This window comes from Pelobates fuscus, chromosome 7 (genome assembly GCF_036172605.1).
Source record: "Pelobates fuscus isolate aPelFus1 chromosome 7, aPelFus1.pri, whole genome shotgun sequence".
Classification (NCBI taxonomy): Eukaryota; Metazoa; Chordata; class Amphibia; order Anura; family Pelobatidae; genus Pelobates; species Pelobates fuscus.
The window spans coordinates 203,803,647-203,816,257 of record NC_086323.1 but is presented as its reverse complement, the minus strand read 5'-3'; the positions used below and the strand labels follow the sequence as shown (position 1 = coordinate 203,816,257).

Sequence of the window (12,611 nt, the reverse complement as noted above, 5' to 3'; positions counted from 1 at the left end):
AAAGGAAAGAAGATACTAACTTGTGGCCAGTGAGGTTATGCGTGTTCTATGGCCTAAAGGTTGGTAATGACAGTCTTTGCTGGAATGGTGCGGCAATCAAGTTACCTGGGATGGGCTTTGGAGACTGTTACAAAGTCCCCTCTGTCTGCTACACTTTCGTTGCTTGGTTATTAAAACTCACGAAACATTGTATCCAGTCATTCGTTCGTACGAATGACCGACCACAGGCCCTTGGCGTGTGCTGCCGATTAACCCCGTTCAACTTCACTGTGCCGAACGGAATACAGAATGAACTGTCGAACGAACGACCACCGTACTTGAGGAGCGCGGCCTTATTAACCACATAGGAGTTGCGGAATTGTGGTTAACCGCAGGCTAATTTACCGTAGACAGGGCGGTGGGCGTTCGTATGCATGAACACGTGGCGGCGGACATCTTTAACTGCCGAACACCCAGTGGGACTTGGTCGTCGACCGTCTGTTACCATTTCCGGCTACTATTTCATACGAACCCCGCTGGGATTCTTCATGCCCCGTCCGTTCGTGCATAACATACCAAACGCCAAGCCGTTCGGTATTTTAAGACTGAGAAGGATATACTGACCTCATGAAGGACAAAGCCCAGAATAACTTCTGTTCTGGACAGCCTTAAGTTGCCCCGAAAAGTGGTCAAACCGTGTCTGCCAGAGTGTTCCACAAGGAGGGAGCCATGTTACAAAGTCCCCTCTATCTGCTACAATTTTGCAACTTTTCTGCTAAAACTCACAAACACTGTATCAGGTCATTCGTCTGTACGAATTACCGACCACCCGGCCATTGGCGTATGCCGCCAATTAACTCAGTTCACCATTACTGTGCCGAACGGAATACCGAAAGAACTGTCGAACGACCGACCACCCTACCTGAAGACTGTGCCACTTATTAACCACCTAGGAGTTGCGGTTTTGGGGTTAACCGCCGTCTAATGTACAGTCGGCAGGGTGGTCGGCGTTCGTAGGCAGGAACACGTGGCGGCGGCCATCTTTAATTGCCGAACGCCCAGCCGGACTATTTCCTACAAAACCCGCTGGGATTCTCCATGCCCCATCCGTTCGTGCATAAAGTACTGAACGCCGTGCTGTTCAGTATTTTAAGACTGAGAAGGATATACTGACCTCATGCAGGACACTATGGTGAAGGATTTATGGGTTGTTAATTGCCGAACAGCCCTTGAGACAATATTTATCCCCATGGCATTTGTGACGAAGTGCACTTCGCCTCTTGGTTCTGGAGAGGCCTGCTTGCCAGCCTCCTGTCCTGCCACTATGGCCCATGGGGGATTGTACCCGTTTAAACCAGCATTTGGGCTTATGGACTTTTATTGTACGGTGCTGGCCCTTTAAAAACAGTGTGTGGACATATTGAAACTTTTTGTACACTTTTTCTTCCCCTTTGAATCCCTGGGAAGGTGTGGCTCTTCCCCTCCCCCAGCTCCATTGTTCTCCAGCAGGGCGTTGTCCCAGGGACACTGCCAGACCAGTGGGAACTGGTTTGGGCACGAAAAGCCATGCTTGCAAGTGATAACAAAAGGACTTCGACCTAACTTTTAAACCCCTGAACCTATTCAAGTGAATTTTGGAAATGTTTGTCCCCAAGTTATACTGGTTAAAATGAATAAGTTGTATGTATGTACGATGTAAACTCACAAAGTTATAAAATGTATAAAAAGTAACTTTTCAGCTTGGAGATAATGTAGTAGACAGTAATTGACTCAATTATCTCCTAAGCAGAGGGGAGGACTATGATGGGTGTGTTTCTATTGTCCCATTGTGTCTGATTGGCTGCTGTACTTGCATTGTATGTGTTGTAATGTTTTTATTGGCTGTTCTGAAAAACCCTGTGGGTGGTATTATGTGTGGAAAACCTGCATAAAAGAAGGCCCTTTAGTGCCAAGTAATACAGTTCTTCTTCACCCTCAATCTAGAGTCGTGTCTCTTATTGGGGGAATCGCTATATCACTACAAGAGATTGCTATGCTCTGCATACTAGCTAATCACTGCTAAGCTCTTTTAAGAGCTTGTTCCTGCTTCACTCTCTTGGAGGAGAGGTTCAACCACTGGAACCTGGAGCCTTGTCGTAGGTCCAGGGTGGGTAGAAGACGGCGAGACCCCAACCAAGCTGCGGCGGTCAGTGGGGTCTGCGGTGGTTGTGGTGTCTGCGGAGCCCTCTGTAAGCGCTAGGAGCATCCTTCAACGGAGGTACCCAGTCGGGGTGCCAGGTGATCCGATACAGCATTCCCATACCATTTGTGAGATCTGAGCGCTTTTCGTATAACTGTGCGCTCAGATCCAAGCTGTCTGGGGATATGTTGAATGTATATATTAAAGCATATGATTTATGTATTTTTATGCACTTTTCGTGTATTTGTAACAGTTAGAATATTGCCTGTACCTGGAGATAATTAAGTTATTGTAACCGTTGGTACTAATTATCTCCAGGCTAGAGGGGAGGGTTTGAAAAAATGCACTTTGTTCCCATTGTTTTTTGTCATTTGTCACCCTGTGTACCATCAGGTCCAGAAGGGTGAGCCTCTGGCCTGAAAATGTGTATTTAAGCAGTGCATTGCCAATCAATAAACCAGTCTTCTTACCCTCAACTTGCAGCCTCGACTTGTGTTGTAGGGAAATGCTTTATACTAGCTCTACCTGTTAAGACACTCACCGCTTAAATAGATGAAACCGCCGTTTAGACGATAATCCCCTGTAACGGAGCTCCGTGTACTCCGACCGAGTACCCTCCGTTGATGGATGCTCCTAGCGCTCTCAGAGGACTCCAAGCACTGCAGACGACACCACAACCACCGCAGGCTCCACAACCGCCGTAGCTTAACTGGAGCCGCGCCGTCTTCCTTCCACCCTGGATCGGCTTCTGTCCTCCAGGACCGTGTGGGGAAGACCTCTCCTCCAGGAGAGCGTATCCGGAACAAGCTCTTAAAAGAGCTAAGTGATTAAGAGCTCAGGGGAATATGCAGCGCATAGCAATCCCCAGTGTGATATAGCAGTTCCCTCCAATAACGAGACAAGGCTACGTATTGAGGGTCAGAAGAGGTCTGAGATGCTGGAACACCCAGCCTGGCTTTTATTGAGGTTACATGCAAATAGGACACTCCCAGGGGGAGGCATAAAATCACCAATCACACATCTGGTGCAACCCACACATTCCCTCCCCTCAGATAAACAGTTAAACCAATTATTACATACAATAAAAATACAGTTTTTACACACACACTGTAACTTTAAAACCATACATTCAATTTCAATAAAAGTTGCATATTCAGACTCAGCATACATCAAACATAAACACTTCCAAAAATCAGCCAAATCCCTCCAGTGGATCAAAAGTTAGCTGGAAGTCCTTTATGACCGACCGCAAGCACAATTTCCTGCCCAAAACAGTTCCATAGATTTGGGCTGTGCGGCCGGTCAATTTCATGCCGAAAAACGACTAAGTCCCATTTCGAACGGGACTTAGTCTCTGGAGCTGCAAGTTCAGTATGGGAGAAGGTAAGGGTCAGCGGTGTTCTGCAAAATGTCTAGCCGATTTTGGTTCCACAGAATCTTTAGCATACACCGCTGACCGCATTCGAATGACTAAAATGGCCGCCGCCACGTGTTCGGCTGCCGAATGGTGGCCACCCAGCGCTCGGCAATTAACCTGCAGTAACCTCACAGCCTGGGAGGTAAATTGCCTGCATACTTTAACTTCTGGGTGGTCCGCCTGTGTGGTACTTGGTTCAGTAAGCCCTATTTACTGAACCAAGTGGGAGAGAGCCAGGGGCAAGTTATTTTACAGGTCTGGGAACATAGTCTTAAAGGGGCATTGTTCAGCAAAGTCACAATATGTCCCCAGACGGTTCTTAAAGGGCCATACACACCCAATAAAAGTTAATACATTTTCAGGGGCACAATCTTCCAGGGGCCATAGTCATGAGGCAGGAGGCTGGCAAACATGCTTCTCCACAATCCAGGGAAGCAGGGCAATTTCTCATTTAAAGGGCCAGTTACAAATAGCAATTTGTAACATCCCCCTTTCCAGAAATGCAGGTGTAACAGGACTATACTGCATGCCTGGACTGTTAAAATAGCTGGAGTTATTTGCATGGATATTGTGAAATGCCATTACCAGGGAATACAGCCGTTCGTATGATTCTACACTCTGAATAGGTGGCCGCCATTTCGGGACTTTGCACGTGTTCGTGGCCATCGTGCGCACGAACAGCGGTGTTTGCCCGTCAACGCGTGGAACTAAAAACGGATACGCAAACAGGCGAACACCGCTGAAACCTCCATGAGCCCAGAACTTCGTGCTGGAACTACCGTTCGGTAGTTACACTTAACTTGATATGGGGATTCCGGCGAACGGCAGGATAACGGTGGATGGCAAGGATTTCGTGGGGTTTTGATACACGAACAGAGACCGACCGCAAGGCCAAAACTCATGGAACTATTGTCGGCTAGTGAACCTGTGCGGTCGGTCAAAACTTTGGATCCCCATAGCTCCCGAACCATTCATCTGAATGGGCTGATTTAAAGGTGTACCCCCTGTTTTTGGGGTACATCCAGAACTTGGCTAAAAATGTGTACAGTATAATTGGGTTAACTGTTTATCTGAGGGGAGGGGATGTGTGGGTTGTACCATATGTGTGATTGGTGATTTTTATGCCTCCCCCTGGGTGTGTTCTTTTTGTGTGTAACTACAATAAAAAGCAGGCTGGGCATCCCAGTCCTCAGTTTTTCTTAACCCTTCAAAACTTAGCCTCGTCTCGTTCTTGAAAGGGGATTATTTGGGAATATTATCCTGCTTCTTTTTACAGCTGAACCTGACTCTCTCTCTGGATATCGTGGATGGGATTATAGCAGCCTGACTTCTACACAGCAGCTTGCAGGGAAAAGGACGTCTCCAACGGCAGATACCCTCTCTCTACCTGGGTAGCCGTTACAGCAGGCTCTGCACGGCCGACCGCCAAACTCCCGAACTGAGTGTAAGGGAATGCGGTAAACTCACGAACATAAAATCAGCCGAACTCCTTTCACGGCTAAAACAGACTAAATAAATCCTTCCAAGTAGCAATCCCCCCAAACACGAGACCAAGCTCCGTCTTAAGGGTAAAACAGGAATCTGTTTAATGATGGTTACCTGCCCTGTATTTATGCAGGTCTCCCACCTGGTGGACACTCCCCTAGGGGACCAGATGGAAGACTGAGAAATATATTGGACAGTAGCCAATCGCAGTGGTTCAGGGTTAAGCACTCCCCTATACATACATAAATCCCTCCTCTCAACCCCGAGATAATTGGAAAGGAATCTAATTATCTCCAGGGATAGAGGCAAATCTCAAGTTTAAATACAACTGTAAAAACACGTAAAAATATATAATTATACAAATACCGAATGCATGTGCTTATTTCTACCGAATAGCGCTCAGATCCAATTTGCACAGTTCAATCGCCATGGAGTCAAAGTCTTTCATATATCTTTCAGTATACGATTGACTCCATTGGATGGCTCCCGAACGGACCGGTGTTCGTATGCCTTGACGAAAACAAAGGACGATCGGTAGCTTCAGCGGTGTTCGGTAGATAAAGTGTCCGTTTATAGTTCCATAGAATCCTCGCCGAACACTGCTGGCATTCGCGTGTTTAAAATGGCCGCCGCCTCGTGGTCGGCATACGAACGACAACCACCCTGCATACGGATAGAATGGAGAGGTGTTTGCGGTTAACCACAACGTTCTAATTGGGGCCAAGAGGTTAACCAGCAGCACACTTCTCTCCTGGGTGGCCGTCTGTTCGGTTCCTGGAACAAACGAACAGGGGCATATGGACAGGCAAATAGACGAAAAAGGGGCAAACAGACGAACCAGCAATCTCAGTCTATACAGATGGATCTGTCACACGGCTCCCTCCTTGTGGGACACTCCGGCAAACCCGGCTTGACCCTTTGGCGGGTCAACTTGGGGATAACCGGTCTAGGAGGTGGTAGGGATGTCGGTTTGCCGGGACAATCCATCAGCATTCCCCAACCTGGCTCAGCACAGCCCCCAGTCCATACATGGAAGCATCTGTAAGAACAAGAAAGCGTTTGTTAGGGACTGAAGCAGCCAGGACAGGGGCATTCACAAGAGCCTGCTTCAGTGCCTGAAACGCGGCTTCACAAGCTGCAGACCACAGGACCTACTTAGGTAAATAATTTTTCGTCAGGTCAGTCAGGGGCTTGACAACAGTACTGTAGTCAGGGACAAAACGTCGGTAGTAACCTGCTGTACCCAAGAAGGCTAGCACCTGGGTCTTCTTGATGGGGTGACGAAGGCCGACTTAGGGATAGCATCCTCGGCCAGGGGGATCTGCCAGAAGCCCTTACACAGGTCTATGGTGGTCATATAGCATCCCCGGGCAATACGGTCTAACAACTCGTCTACCTGGGGCATCGGGTAGGCGTCAGTGGTGGTCCGCTCGTTGAGTCGCCTGTAGTCCACACAGAACCGGGTGGTCACATCTTTCTTAGGCACTAAAACTGCAGGCGAGGCCCAAGGACTGTCAGAGTATTCAATAACTCCAAGCCGAGTCATCTTCTGTTTCCTTCCTGGACTGCTTCAGGGATAGAGTAGGGGGGCTGTCTTAAGGGATTCTGTCCGGGCGTCTCCACTTTGTGTACAGCTAGGGTAGTGTAGCCTGGTTCTTGGGAGAACGTCGCCTGCTTCTCCCACAGAACGTCGCCTGCTTCTCCCACAGAAGCTCCCCTAGCTGTACAAGACTAGTGAGGTCAGTCTGGGGGTCCTTCTCTAATAAGTCAGGCAGGGGTAAATTCTCTGGGTCGTCTGCAGCCGGGGCACACACTGCAGCGACATCCTCCGGTCTCTCCTGATACTCCTTCAGCATATTCACATGAAAGGATCGCTGAATCCTTTCATCTGCACAGCTGGCTATAAGGTAGGTAGTATCACACACCTGAGCTAACACTTTATACGGGCCCTGCCAAGATGCTTGCATCTTGTTTGTCTTCACAGGCTTGAGCACGAGAACTTTTTGCCCCACCTGGAAGACCCGCTGTCGGGCACCCCGATCGTACCACCTCTTCTGTCTCCCCTGGGCCGCCTGGAGATTCTCCCTCACCATTAGGGACAGTTTCTCCATGCGGTCCCAGAGTTCCAGAACATATGGTACTATGGGGGTCCGTTCCTGCTCGGTCTCTCCCTCACAGTATCCTCTAATTAGATCTAGGGGTCCACGGACCCTCCTCCCATAGAGTAGCTCAAAGGGAGAGAACCCAGTAGATTCCTGGGGCATCTCTCTGTATGCGAATTGCTTCCAGTCTCTGCAAGTGTCAGTAAAGGTCCTCAGCATCTGCTTCAGGGTACCATTAAATCGATTGCAGAGACCGTTAGTCTGTGGGTGATAGGGTGAGCTAAGCAGCGGTTTAATGCCGCACACCTTCCACAGCTGCTGGGTGAGCACAGCGGTAAACTTAGTCCCCTGGTCGGAGAGAATCTCCTGAGGGAACCCTACCCTAGTAAAAATCTTAACCAGGGCATCAGCTACTGTCTCTGCCTCAATATTAGACAGCGCAACTGCCTCTGGGTAACGAGTGGCATAGTCCACCACGGTGAGAATATACTTCTTACCTGATGGACTAGCCCTGGCCAGTGGACCCACAATGTCAACGGCTATGCGGGAAAAGGGTTCCCCAATGATAGGCATAGACATAAGCCTAGCTTTTCAGTGATCCCCCTGTTTACCTACCCGTTGACATGTGACACAAGTGCTACAGTATACCCGCACATCTCGGTTAAAATTGGGCCAAAATAAATTTTGCGTGATCCTATAAGCTGTGCGGCGGGAGCCTAGATGTCCAGCTAACGGCACATCATGCCCAATCCGCAGAAGCTCCAGCCGGTATTTCGCAGGTACTACCAGCTGCCGGTTCTGCAGAGGGGTATTCTTTTTTCTGGGAAGGTTTAGGGATCCTATACAGCCTGTCCACCCACTCGTAGCGCTCCCCATCTCCTCCCTCTTCCCCAGCATCTGCTCTAGCCCTATACTTCTCCAAGGTCGGATCCTCCCGGGTTTCCCTCCCGTACGTCTCTGGGGTATTCCAGCCTAAGGGGGCCTGATGTAAGGTGCAAGTCGGGGTAGAGAGTCTTACCTGGGTCTCAGCAGCAGGTGGTCCGGTTTCTGCGGCACGGGTTTGGGCACGGGTCGTCACAGCATTAACTTCAGCAGGACCCATGGGAGCGTATGCGGAGACAAGAGGGGCCAGGTCATTTCCAAGGAGGACGTCAGTGGGCAATTTTCACATTCACGTGTCTAGCGCCCACTCCCCAATCCAAAAGTACCCGGGCAACGGGTAGGCAAAACACAGCGCCTCCGGCTACTCTCACAGCCACAGTGTCTCCGGTGTGTTGGTTCTCAGATACCAAGTGCTTTTGGAGCAATGTCATGGTTGCACCGGTATCCCGCAGACCACTGACCTCCTTCCCGTTCACTTTAACCAGCTGTCTGTGTTGTTGGCGGTTATCCCGGTGGGCAGCTTGAACAGGGTCTGCCTCGTGCAGGACGCCCCAACATTCCTCCTCCTCTACGCAGTGGGCAGCAGGCAGAGGGTAGCGCTGATTTCCGCTGATGGGTCTCCTCCAAGACTGGGCCTGGTTGGCGTTATTCAGCGGGCACTCTGGTCATTTGTGCCCCAGCTGCTTGCACCCAAAACACCGGATGGGTTGCGAGTAGTCCCGTGAATTGAACCGGGGTGGCTGCGTGTAATTATTAGCTGGAGTGGGTGCTGTGGTGCGTTGCGTCGGTGGTTGGTAGACGGTGGCTGCAGGTCGGTACTCCACTCTGGCAGGAGTCTTAACACTAGCACTGTCCAGTTTACGGGCATCCGTGTACTCATCTGCCAGACGGGCTGCTTCATGCAGGGTGAAGGGTTTACGGTCCCTTACCCACTCTCTGACGCCTGGGGATAACTTTTCAAAACAATGTTCCAATAAGAACATCTGCAGCACCTCTTCCCCGGATACGGCTTGACACCCCGCCATCCAGTGAGCGGCTGTGCGGTGTACCTTACATGCCCATTCCACGTAGGAATCCCCAGTTAGTTTGGCAGTGTCTCTGAACCGCCTCCGGAATGCCTCTGGTGTAACGGCATACCTGGAGAGCAAAGCTTCCTTGACAGCCACATAATCCTCAATCTCCTCGTCAGGAATGGCCCGAAAAGCGTCACTGGCCCGGCCGGATAACTTTCCGGATAATATGGTGACCCAGTCTTCTGCGGGTACCTTGTGTAGCGCACATTGCCGCTCAAAATCAGCAAGGTACCCATCAATCTCCCCTTCTGTTTCATTGAAGGATTTAAACGCGGCAAATTGTACCTTATTTTTCTCCACCGGGGTTGCTAATACTGGGGCCGCTGCAGCACCGCTTTGGCGTAGCAGGTTGGCCTCCACAGCTGCTATGACCCGGTCAATGATTTCTATAGTCAGGTTGGGACTATAATGGGCCAGTCTGATTCTTACCGCCCGGTCAAAGCTTGCTTCTTCGGGGGTTCTGTCAGCAGTGCTGGGCCCATTGGTTCCTTCAGTCCCTGGTACCCCATCCATCTCTGTCAATATGGTAATAATTTCCTTCTTCCTGAGGTTACTGGTTTGTCTGCCTCTTTGTGCCAATAAATCTTTAAGGGTAGCTCTTTTCAGCCTTTGGTGCGGTATTTCCATTAATCCTGGGTGTGTAGTTGTCATCCCGTCGCTTGCCACCAGTTGTTAAGACACACACCGCTTAAATAGATGAAACCGCCGTTTAGACGATAATCCCCCTTTCCAGAAATGCAGGCTCTGCACGGCCGACCGCCAAACTCCCGAACTGAGTGTAAGGGAACGCGGTAAACTCACGAACATAAAATCATCCGAACTCCTTTCACGGCTAAAACAGACTAAATAAATCCTTCCAAGTAGCAATCCCCCCAAACACGAGACCAAGCTCCGTCTTGAGGGTAACACTGAGGGGACACTCCCCTCTGGGACCAGATGGCAGACTGAGACATATATTGGACAGTAGCCAATCGCAGTGGCTCAGGGTTAAGCACTCCCCTTTACATACATATATCCCTCCTCTCTATCCTGGAGATAATTGGGAAGGAATCTAATTATCTCCAGGGATAGAGGCAAATCGCCATTTTAAATACAACTGTAAAAACACTTAAAAATATATAATTATACAAATACCGAATGCATGTGCTTCGTGTAACGTATCCCCAGATAGCCTGGATTGGAGTGCATATTTCTACTGAATAGCGCTCAGATCCAATGCGCACAGTTCAATCGCCACGGAGTCAAAGTCTTTCATATGTCTTTCGGTATACGATGGACTCCATGGGATGGCTATCTGGGCTAAGTCCATGCGTACTTTATAAACTCCCGAACGGACTGGTGTTTGTATGCCTCGACGAAAACGAAGGATGATCATAGTTTCAGCGGTGTTCGGTAGATAAAATGTCCATTTAAAGTTCCAGAGAATCCTCGCCGAACACCGCTGGTCTTTCGCGTCTTTAAAATGGCCGCTGCCTCATGGTCGGCATACGAACGACGACCACCCTGCATACGGATAGAATGGAGAGGTGTCTGCGGTTAACCACAAATAATTGGGGCCAAGAAGTTAACCAGCAGCACGCTTCTCTCCTGGGTGGCCATCCGTTCGGTAGTTTCAATCGGTATTTCCTGGAACAAACGAACAGGGGCATACAGACAGGCAAATAGACGAAAAAGGGGCAAACAGACGAACCAGCAATCTCAGTCTATACAGATGGATCTGTCACACTACCTATAGCTAGTTGGATATTCTACACTTGCAGGATTATCGCTGGATGCTGTTTGGAACTTCGCTACTGGTCTCCAGGATTTGGAACAAGGACATCTAAGCAGTCCAACCCTCAGCCAGCCTGAGGCAACCGTAACAGAGACCTAAGATTAAACGTCAATATTTGACCGTGTGGGGAATGTATTACCTGATTATAAGAAGACTAGTAGTAGTGGAGCCGATGTTCGTGGATTATGGGTTGCAACAGGAGGCCTAGGTAATTGAAACCAGAATACTATTTATATATTATTTTTTTCCCACCCTTACTTACCTGGTCTTTATTGTGGGGAGATATTCAACGAGAGTAGCAAGCCTAGATTTGTTAGTGCCTAGCTGAAATATATATATGAGGAATAGAATGAGCGAGTTTGCAGGATCGTATGGTGATGATACCATATTTTACTGCCTTGCAGGTGTGTGGTAAAAAGATAAATCCCACTCTCCCTCCCACCTAAAGCCAGGTTTTTTTATGTAGGTATGTTTTTTGGGGGTAAAAATTGAGTGCCTTGGATCTCACGGGATAGCTGTGAAGATGATGGGTGTGACTGGTCGTCTGTGTACTGACATAGCACAATCACGTGTGTGTATGATTGATATCCCAGCAGTACCTCTTCGTATGAGTGGTGATGGAGTGAGAGGTAGGCAGACCGTGGCACCGGTGTGACTGGCTTTTACCCGGGGGGAATGTTGTGGCGGTCGGCGTGTGCCTAGGCCACGCCTCTCCCATCGTGATTGGAGGGATGCGACACCCGGAAGAACCTATGTGCCGGGTAAGAAGTGACATTCTTCGGTGGGGGGAGCTGTACTCACGTGGCCTGGTAGTGCTCGTTGTCCGGGTGCTCCGCCGTGAGCATTGGCAGGAAAGTGACTGCAGGACCAGAATGCAGACTTGCTGGAGTGCCGGCGGGAATAGGAGCCCTCCAAATATCAGGGCTGATGTTGGCTGCGAGTAGCTAGTAATCCTTCCTGCTGATGGGGACGCTGCCTGACCGGAACTGGAAGTAGACGCAAAGGAGTCTGGGTCAATCTCTGCCCTGATTAGAGATAAGTCTGAGTTTAAATAGGCCGGTTATCCCCTCCCACAACTACAGGCTCCGCATTAACATACACACACACATACAGGCCCATTCGTACGTTGGTTTCGGCACACCACAACCAACTTTGCCCTTACAGATACTATCCATTACATATTAAATCCCGAGCACAAATATATATATATGTGACGGTACAATCCGTTACTCCGTCAAGCATTCTCTTCTTCCCACAAAATAATATTCCCAATAATCCACAGGAATAAATATCGCCAAATAATCCACACATGAGCCAAAGCTTAATGCTGGAACAGAACTTTACTGGAAGTAACAACAACAGGTATTCAAGCTACAGTTTCTTTTATGCCCTGCTCCCATGCATGGGAGGGACACACACGTTATCTACAGTAGCCAATAAAACAGAGGTTACAGCCCACACAAAATCCTCCCCTCTGCCTGTGATTCAATTATCTTATACAATAGAAGATGCAATTATCACAGGCAGGAAAAATACAGTTTTTACAGCATATTCATAACTTCTAAAATATACATCACATTCACATAAAAAAATATATATTCACAATCAATCCATTCAGGGAAACAACATATCAAAAAAATGGCATGAATCAGACCAGGGGTTCAGAAGTTAGTAAAGTATCTTTTGGGGCCTGGCTGGCAGCATGGCTATCTGGCCCAAA

At 48.9% G+C, this 12,611-nt stretch overlaps 1 protein-coding gene across 2 annotated transcripts in view; it reads right to left on the bottom strand.

Moving 5' to 3' along the window:
• LOC134568473 (oocyte zinc finger protein XlCOF7.1-like) overlaps positions 1 to 12,611 on the bottom strand; it is a 217,856-nt gene that overhangs the window by 28,801 nt on the left and 176,444 nt on the right. Inside the window, exon 4 of one of the 2 annotated variants that reach the window (XM_063427084.1) lies at positions 11,693 to 11,916. The exons of the other annotated variant lie outside the window; for it this stretch is intronic. The gene's annotated coding sequence lies outside the window, so the exon portion shown is untranslated. The remainder of the gene's footprint in view (positions 1 to 11,692; positions 11,917 to 12,611) is intronic. 2 annotated transcript variants of the gene reach the window in all.